The 9981-nt window shown below is 31.0% G+C and overlaps 1 long non-coding RNA gene across 1 annotated transcript; it reads left to right on the forward strand.

Moving 5' to 3' along the window:
* Positions 1 to 5766: 5766 nt before the first annotated feature.
* Positions 5767 to 8639, forward strand: LOC107856579. The gene is made up of 2 exons (XR_001670604.2): positions 5767 to 6431; positions 8409 to 8639. It is a non-coding gene; the product is annotated as an uncharacterized LOC107856579 (long non-coding RNA).
* The last annotated feature ends 1342 nt before the right edge of the window (positions 8640 to 9981 follow it).

Consider the following 9981-nt stretch of genomic DNA (forward strand, 5'->3'; position numbering starts at 1 on the left):
TATCATTCTTGCCTTTATTTGCACTCATCGCAATGCATTTATTTATTTAATCACTGCATGCTATCTTTGTCTTTATCTACATGCATCGCAATGCATTTATTTATTTTTATCTTTAAAGCATCGTATGTTATCTTTGCTTTTATCTGCGCGCATCGCAATGCATTTATTTATTTTATCATTAAAGCACCGCATGCTATCATTGTCTGCATGCATCACATTGTATTTATTTATTTTATCGTTTAAGCACCACATGCTATTTTTTTCTTTATCTGCACACATTGTAATGCATTTGTCATTTAAGCACTATATGTCATCTTTGCCTTTACTGGCACATATCACAATGCATTTATTTTATCATTTAAGCATCACGTGTCATTTTTGCCTTTATCATCGCATAGTATTGCTATACATTTAAGCACTACACGTACATATCGCAATGCATTTATTCTATTATTCAAGTATTGGATGTCATTTTTGTCTTTATCGACACATATTGCTATGCATTTAAGCACTGCACACACATATCGCAATGCATTAACTTTATCATTTGTGCACTGCACGCCTCGCAAATATTGTAATGCATTTATTTTATTGTTTAAGCGCTGAATGTCATCTTGACTTTTTCTTGCACATATCGCAATGCATTTATTTTATAATTTAAGCATCGTATCTTATCTTTATATTTATTTGCACATCACAATATATTTATTTGTTATTTAAGCACTGTATGCTTTGTCTTTACCTGCATATATCACAATTCACTTGTTTTACCATTTAAGCACCGGATACTATTTTTACTTTTACCATTTTTCTTAATTAGTTAAGCACTGGATGTTATCATTAATTTCTCAAAAAAAGAAAAAAAATCAAGCTTAATTTTTCGTTCGTGTTTTATTGAGAAGTACTTCTTAGTTTGATATATTTGCAAGTATATAATTTGTGGACAAATTGGATTTGTCCACCCTAAAATAGGAGATAATAAGATAGAAACTCAGAATTGAAGTTTGCATGATTATTTTTTTTCAAAAATATTTTTTGTCGAGCAAAATTGGCTACACGTCAATGTTTTCGTCTAAAAACTTTTATATTGTCATCAAATGAAAAGGTTCAAACTATTGACACCCAATTTTGGCTCTTTAAACATAAAATTAACACATTTAGGCTTCCTAATTGTTAAATGAAACAAAATGCAATTTTTAGCAAACTATTGATAATCATCAATATTTTAGAATTCTTTATCAATTTTTGCAATAGTTTAACTTTGCATAATTTATTGATAATTATTCTTAATTTTGTAAATTTAAAAATTTTTATCAGTTTATTATCATTGTAATATTTTTACATAGTCATTTGCATCGGGACATAAGCATAGCACTATAATTTTTCACCGCACACTATAATTTTAATTGTTTACAGAAAAATATATTTTTTAAGATAATTTTATTATATTTGTTGTTTACATTTTTCGGTAATTATATATCGGCATTCATTTATAATCTGCAAATATAAGTTCTGCCTAGCTTTGGTAGATTTCCCCCAACGCAATCCACAGAAATTCCACGAATCCCTTGGTGGATAAGTCCGACGTTCCCATGGTTCGATCCTTCCCAGTAAAACCTCACTTCTTTTCGACTCTGACTCCCCCACTCCAGTCATTGCTTTTCTTTCTGTTACTTCGAAAGTCGGCTCGATTATTTTTTTACACAGAGCAACAAATCAATCAAGATAGTGTCAATAATTTAAAAAATGACATTTTAGATAACGGGTTGAGGTTTTTATCCATTGGATTAAATTTTTACATATTGATTGAAAAGATGAAAAATTCATTGGATAATAACTCATGTTTAAATTTATGCTTTAAAGGGACAAAGAGGGTTATTTTTTTTTTTTTTTGCAGGTAAAGAGGGACTGGTTTTTTATATAAACAATTGGAAGGGTTTGATTTTATTTTCAATATCAAATCTACACACATACACAAATATACGATTACACATCAAATTTTCCTTCTCTTTAAAACAAAATACACACACACAAAATTGCCGTTTCTCCCCCTTCACTCTCTCCTTTCTCTCTATTTCTCCTCTCTTTCTTTTGTCGACCGGTTCACTGTCGCCGGAGATCCGGCGGGTCAGACCACCACCACCACAAAGCTCCCCTCTCCATTTCCTCTCTTTTCCAGCTGAACCCCATCTTCGTGGCTCCCTCTCTGCCTCTTTTTCGTCATTGGCTGGCCGGAGGTAATTGTCCGTGAGTTATGGATGGTCACCAACAGTGCCGCCCCTCCTTTAATATTTTCCTCCTTCGCGATCTTCAAGCCTCCCTTTTTGCCGCTGCCACCTTTTCCCTTTCCCCATTGTTACCGCCAAATCTAGCTGAAAAATGCTTTCTCCGGTAACTCCTTTCTTTTGTGACAACCTCAATCTATCCAAAATACTCCCTTCATTTCATAATAAATGAATTATTGGATTTTGGCATATAAATTAAGAAAAAATCATTAAAGATATAAATTTAACACAACTTTCTATTTTTATCCAAAAAAAGAAAAAACTGACCTTGTAATACCTTTTCAAAAGTTAATTAGTTGTCAAATCGTAAGGGTAAATTTGAAAAAAAATTCAATGATTCACTTATTTTGAAACACCAATAAATACCCCAACAATTCACTTGTTCCGAAACAGAGGAAGTAATATATTTTTTGGTATAATTAATTATTCAGTTTGATCGGAGGTTTGAACTCCGACAATTATCACACATTTCTCGCTAATAATTGTGTTTGTTTTTAATCTTAGTTGTTTATTCTGTTATTTTGGACTGATTTTGTTATTTTTAAATTTTTTTCGGTGACCTCTAATTTTATTTCATTTTCTCTCGGTGAGCTAACTTGAAATTTTGGTAATGGTTGGATAGTCTACTTATATGTCTGGTTCTGTTTGATATTCTTGTAGATGTGTATTACTCTACTTTATAATTTGGCTCTGCATTTTGGATAGTATACCTTATTATTTCATTTATTCATTTATTTATTTATTTAGTTATTTATTTAACCAACAGTTAACTTTTAGGCTTTGCCACTTTTCAATATTTTTTTGTTCTTTAAACCGGTATCATGTCCTTGGATTAATGATTTAGGTTTAATTATTTCTTTGACATTGTTATTTTTATCATTGGGAAAAGACATCATTTCCGCCTCATACTATACAAGAAAAGTCTAAGGTACACCTAAGTTATATAAGTGACCTATTACACACCTTAACTATATAAAAGTGATATTATTACCTCCCCGCGACTCTCATTCTAAGGCGCATGTGTTACACTTATTTTAGGAGCGTTCAGCCTATAAAATAACAAAAGTAAACGACTAAAAATATTAAGGAAAAAGGCATCGTTTCCACCCCAAACTATAGTCGAAAAGTCGAATCCACACCTAAACTATATAAGTGACCTATTACACACCTTAACTATAAAAAAGTGATACTTTTTACTGACGTGGTGCTGATGTGGCAGCGCGTGTAAAACACTACACCACATGCAAGTGGTGGTAGCCTGACAGGGTGTAAATAGTTTTATTTTTTTATAGTTTAGGTGTGTAATAGATCACTAGTATAGTTTAGGTGTGGCTTCGACTTTTCAGGTATAGTTTGGGGTGGAAACGATAGTTTTTTCCTTTATCATTTGTCACTAATACTGCTTTGTTTATTTTTTTCTTTAGGTTTTTCATTCGGTGTTCGGTATCCGCATTGGAGCCCGACTAATTTAAATTCACGCCGGGTAGGGTCCCATTCGAGGGTAACGCTCCCAACAGAGTTTTCTCCATGTCTAGGGTCGAACCCTCAACTCTGGTTAAGGGTGGAGCAACCCCATCCGTTGCATCACAACCCATGTTGGTACTGCTTTGTTTATTAGTTGTTGCTTTGATATTGCTCACTTTTGTTTTACTGTTGCTTGATTGATTAATGTGCTATTTTTGACATTTTGCCCTCAAATTATTTTTAGGTTATGTTAAATTAATAATATAACATACTTGGCCAATGAAGAAATTTTTCATTGATTTTTGAGGCCAACATTAATAAAAAGGTGGATATTACGTATATAAATATGTAATAAAATAAATAAATTTAGGTGATGACGGAATCCTTATAATATTTAAAACTTTATCTGAGCCCACTTTTAACGAAAAATTTATTTTTTTATATACATATATACATACATATTTCTTAATTTATTTTGATAATTATTTATTTGTTATTAACATTTTTATACCTCGTGTTTTGTACAATTCTCGAAAATAACATTCAAGAAAAGAGTAAATTTTATATTTGTAATTTTTACATTCTTGCAACTGTACAAAATATTAATGATAGTGAAATCTTTATTTTCGGAGAGTTGGACAGGAATATTCTTTATTCATACAATCTTCACCGCGTGTTTAGGTAAATTTAGGCCGTTAATATTTATAGAAAAAATTATATTAATTTAGAATTTAGTCGATTAATTTATACTTATACATTAAAAGATATTGCGTAGTCTTTTTCTTTAAAATAAATTTTTATTTATTCAATTTTTTTTCAATACACATTCTTATATACTTTTGATCATCTTCACACATTTTTTTATATATATAATTATTTATACATTCTTTATATGCAAATTATTTTTATTATTTTAATGCATATTTTAGATTTGTATTTATAAACATTGATTTTTTTCCTTCGACTTGTAATAAATTTAAGTTTGGTCAGGAACCACATTTTTCTGGAGGGTGCCTAATCCTTTCCCTTTGGAATAATTTGAACTCTTACCTGAAATTTAAAATGGTTTCATAGATTAAATAAAATCATACTTGTTAATCAAATAAATAGGTTTCCTATTTTTCCTTAAAAATTAGGTGGCGACTCTATACCAAATTAATTCTTTTTGAAGTTTATCATGTTGTGTTTGTTTTAACCTTAAGTAAAAATCGACTATGACAAGCGTTGACACCCAATTTTGATTCGCTCTGTTTACTTTAATTATTTTTTGATGCTCCTCGACCTTAAATAATTGTTTCAAAATAAATTCATATTTTGTATTAATTTTTGAAAAGAATAATAAAAAAAATTATTTATTTTTCTATCATATGTTAAAATACTTTAATTAAATATATATAAAAAAATTGTTTCAACATCAAATTTTCAAATAAATAAATAAAAATATCCTTTTGATAAACACATTCATATTCTTTCCTAATTTTATTTTGACGATATATTGTGACTATATAAATATATATTTTTCATAATATATATGTTTTATTACGTGCATATGGGTATATTTTGCGATAGTCATATATAATCATTAATATTAATATGATATATTCTTATTATAATCTCATATATGTATATATTTCAATTTTATTCATGTCATACGTATATTTTGTTAATGTTATAAAATTAAAATTATAAATTACTAAATTAGATGCGTATACTAAATTATTTATATAATTTATATATGATGTACTAAAATAAATTTAGGATAGCAGGGAGCATCAACAAAATTAATTTCAATAGAAAAAGAATATTCGGGACAACGATAATTTCATTTTAATTTATTATTTCACCTAAATTTAACTCTTTTTTATAAAATTCAGATGTCCAAAAATTAGCTGAAAACTCAGAACAATTGCTGTGTCCGCTTCACAATTCCACACAAAATGATCTAGTCCATCAATTTATTTCCAGTGTAAGGATTCCTAAGTTTATAAATATATATATACATATACATATATATTATTTTTTTGTTTCTTGAATTAAATATGAACCGTCCGATCAAACGATCGGACAGTCTGAATTATAGTCAACATAATCAGCCCATTTAAAGGCTTTTCCCACTCCTAATAAACCAAATCCGCGTATTCCCTTCCCTATACTGACCCGTCTTTACTCTCATTTCTCAAAACAGTAACATGAACAATATTAGGCCTTCTTCTCTCTTCTATTTTTTCTCCTTTATCTCCCCAAAAGTTGCAGCAATGGCTATCGGCCTACGAAACTGCTCCGATCTTGTCATCTCCAGGCCTATATCCGCATAATCAGGCACCATTTCAGGTGCAAGACTTCAATTTTTTTTCAAATTCATCATCAATACTCTGGAAAAGTGAGAGATTCGGATTTGAAATTCAAATCCATCTCGATTCTTGCATTTCTTCTTCAATTTTGATTTCAAATCCGGATTTTTGAGTTCGGATTTGGCCTATAAAAGGGTATTCATCGACCCAGAATGAGGAGAAGGATTCAAGATCTTAAAAAAAAAGGGGACGTGAACAGGTTCCAAAATTAGGGGTGTCAAATTTCCTAGTTCTTTCTTTTGATTCTATCCAAATTTGAAGTTTCGGAGTGGGTTCATAGTCGCCGGAAACTATCCCGACGTCAACGTTCCGGTTTGCTGCACCAAACAAGGTGCGGATTCATCAATTTCATTTCCGTTCTATATTTTTCTGAGTTTTATGAATATGTGAGACTCTCTAAACTTTGTTCAAACTTATGTTATCAGTGATTTTCCTGCGGATGTATGCAATTTTGGTCCTGAAATTTTGTTTCGTGTGGTAATATGCGTGCGTTTGTGCGTCTGTTTGTTTTGGGGCTGTTGGCGGTTTCTTGTTGCAAACCTAGTCCTTAAATGTTTAATCGTGATTACGGAAAGTTATCGGTCCTGTTCTTGATCTTTAGTCTTGATTTTGATGTGAGCCTGACCTTTATCCTCAACCCGTCGTGACTTTATTGTCATTCTTGTCGCAAGGTATAGCTACCTGGTGGATTTTTATTACTGTTTGCTCGTTTCTATCATTGCCTATTTCTCACAGGATTCAAAACGTAAAGGATATTTTCATCCGAGACTACATAGCAGCTTGGTTTTGGTGTGTTTGTCCATCATACTCTTCATATATGAATTTTCAGAGTAAAGAATGGCTTCAAGTTTGTTACTTGAATGTGGAATTACCGCCATTCTATTCTCATCGTTCCCGCCCCCTTTTAATCTTAGTGTGGAATATTAATAAGGGTGCATATTCGAATGACATCCAAAACTATTAAAGAATCGTGTGTTGGAATCTTGTCTTACCTCCCCGACCAAGTAAAGATTTAACGTCTTCGGGTTACAAGAAAAATCTCCTTTCATGTTGCTTCTATGTATTTTGCTCTTTGCTAAATGGCATAAAGGCTGGATTTTTTTTTCTCCCCACCTAAAGTTACCCCTTTTGTTTTAGTGCTGCTTTGAAAATACATATACAGTAGTTTGGTGTTTGTTCTGCGGCCTTTTTTTTTTTTTAAAAAAAATTATGCTTTGATCTAAACATTGGCATAAGATGTGACCATCCCTTTCAATTGTTCGAAACTCTATGCTTCGTAAGATATTAAACTTCTCATTTGGCTTGTCAAAAGCTGGTGGAATTTTGCCGAATAAACGTTCTCATTTTAGTTTATCATTTGAAGTGTACTTTTGCTTAGGTTTATATACTCTAATAACCCATAAATTTTTTAGATTTCTCTAATATACACTTTATAATATTTTGATTAAAATAAATCAACTCTATTAACCTATCACGCACTTGTTTATGTGATGAAAAATTATCTTAATTAAGAAAATCTTACTTTTTAGGACAGATTATTTGCGACCTTGCAGGCTGCAACTGTCAACTAATTGTCTTTCCATTTATTTACCATCTTATTTGGTGCCTTAGTCATTATATTACTACTAGTAGTACTATATCTAAGCGACGTAGTTCAATCAGTTGAAGTGTCACTAGCTACGTCATGTCCAAGTTCAAGTGTAGTTTAGCTTTAACTATTATTCTCAAATTGACGTCCAAAGTTATGAATGGGTTATTTTCATCTTATCTCATGATATTTTAGACCTGCGTTTCGATTGAAAATAAGGAAATTTGTCGGACAAATTTTATTAGTGGTTCTGCGTCGAATCCGTTTTAGGTGTTAGATTTGAGAAAACTTTTCTGCCGAAACAAAGGACACCCAAAGTTTGGAATAGTCCATGTTGAAGTTAGCCAGCATGTTGACCTTTTTAAACTTAAGTTGAGGGAATTATTTTGAAGGCTATTATGTTCTCATAATTGTTGTGAACCCATTGTAAGGTTTCAAACTTTTATTAATAATTGATGCAATTTATTTTTTCCTTCTAAATGGAAATTGGTGACGGTCCTAAACATTGTGTCAGTACCAGATGGTGTTCCTTACTTTTGCTCTCCATTTTTAATTACGGGACAACTCCCAACCAATAGCTTACGCATCTTTGTTTAAATATTTGAGACGTGCTTCTGCTCGAGTGATTTTGCTTACCCGCTTTCCTAATATTCTCCTTAAAAGTGATTAGTCAGTTTTCTTAACCTTATCCTTGTTTTTTTTTTTTTACATGTAACTCAGGAGTTGGGAGTTCCGCATCGGAACTCGTTTTTGACCCAAGTATCGGGTCAACCGCTATAGAATTGTCAACATTCGGCGTCTACATCTCTACGGATCGGTCCCTTCCTAAAATAATTGGGCATATCAAGTCCCTTTTCTTTACGATTTCTTATTATTGTTATTTGTTCTACTAATCTTGTATTTGTTTGAATATTTATTTGGTGTGCATTGATTGATGATGAATTTACTTCATATCTATTTTGTTTAGCCTTAACCATCTAGAATTGGTCACTCGGTTATTCCAACCTCCCGAAAATGCTTTTTCTTTGTATAAAATGCGTTCTTCTAGAATATGAAACTACAAAACTTTGTAGTGTACTAGTGCAGATTTTGAGGGAAAAAATACTGCTTTTCAAGGCTTAAAATTGACCCCTTTCTGAGTTTAGAATTCAAGATTTTGAGTTTTAAAACGCAGCCATTTGAGCATTCAAATCGCAGATTTTTTTCTGTGTAAAAAATACAGCCTTTGTAGTAACTGAAAAGTATAGATTTTGAGAGCTCAAACATATAACTTTTCAAGAGTTTAAAATGCAGATTTTCTATGGACAAAGTAAAACTGTTTTATAAACTTTACATATTTTTGAATATCAAAGCGTGCCCACCAATTTAAACGAGGAAGTAAGGGGGGGAAAGTCGCTAAAAAATCTTGGATTTATCAACGAGAGTTTGCCTCCTAATTTTAACTTGTTCTCAATAAATAATCTAACGTCCTATGCTATATTTTAAACACTTTAGTTTTCAGATTTCAAAGGATAAGAAATGCGAGGTATTATTATTATTATCTCTATTTTGTTACACCTAGGTATTATATTATCACATTTACTTCTCGCTTATTACTAATCTAAATCCATCTGAGTTTCACAAATCAAGTAAAAATTTACCTCTTTACGTACTATCAAATATACTCATTCGCATCCATCTTAAATTATTCTATGCTTTAAAAATATTTTTATAAATTTTTACTCACATATTCAACTTTATGCATATAAAGATAATAAAGTTTTTCCTTTGTATTATCACAATCATAAAAAATAAAAAGCTATTTTAAAATATTCATACAATATAATTGCGTTACTTCCGGTAGCATCATGTCTGTTGTATCTTAAATTCTCCTTTTTATAAGATAACAAATAAAAAATAATAATAAAAGTTTTCTTATCACTGTTTTAAGCAAATAACAAAATAAAAGTTTTTTCTAATATTTTTCTATATTAAGTGTAAGGATTATCTTTGAATAAACTCTGAGGGATGACTAACACCTTCCCTTCGAGTAACCAAAATTTTACTTAGAATTTCAAAATGTTTTTGATAGACTAAAATAGAATTTTTCAATAAAAATGAATTTTTCTTAATTTTCCTAAAAAGTTAAGTGGCGCATTTAAAAATTAAATTTCAAATCACAAGTGTCACGGCACATGTCACCATATGTTGTGTGCTGTTTTCATTGGCTCTAAATAAGGTGCGACAAGTAGTACCTTGACTGAAGTTGGGGTTCATTCAGGTAAGATTTTTGCCCTCAGCATGGTAGGCAAGT

Source organism: Capsicum annuum, chromosome 6 (assembly GCF_002878395.1).
Source record: "Capsicum annuum cultivar UCD-10X-F1 chromosome 6, UCD10Xv1.1, whole genome shotgun sequence".
NCBI classification, from domain to species: domain Eukaryota; kingdom Viridiplantae; phylum Streptophyta; class Magnoliopsida; order Solanales; family Solanaceae; genus Capsicum; species Capsicum annuum.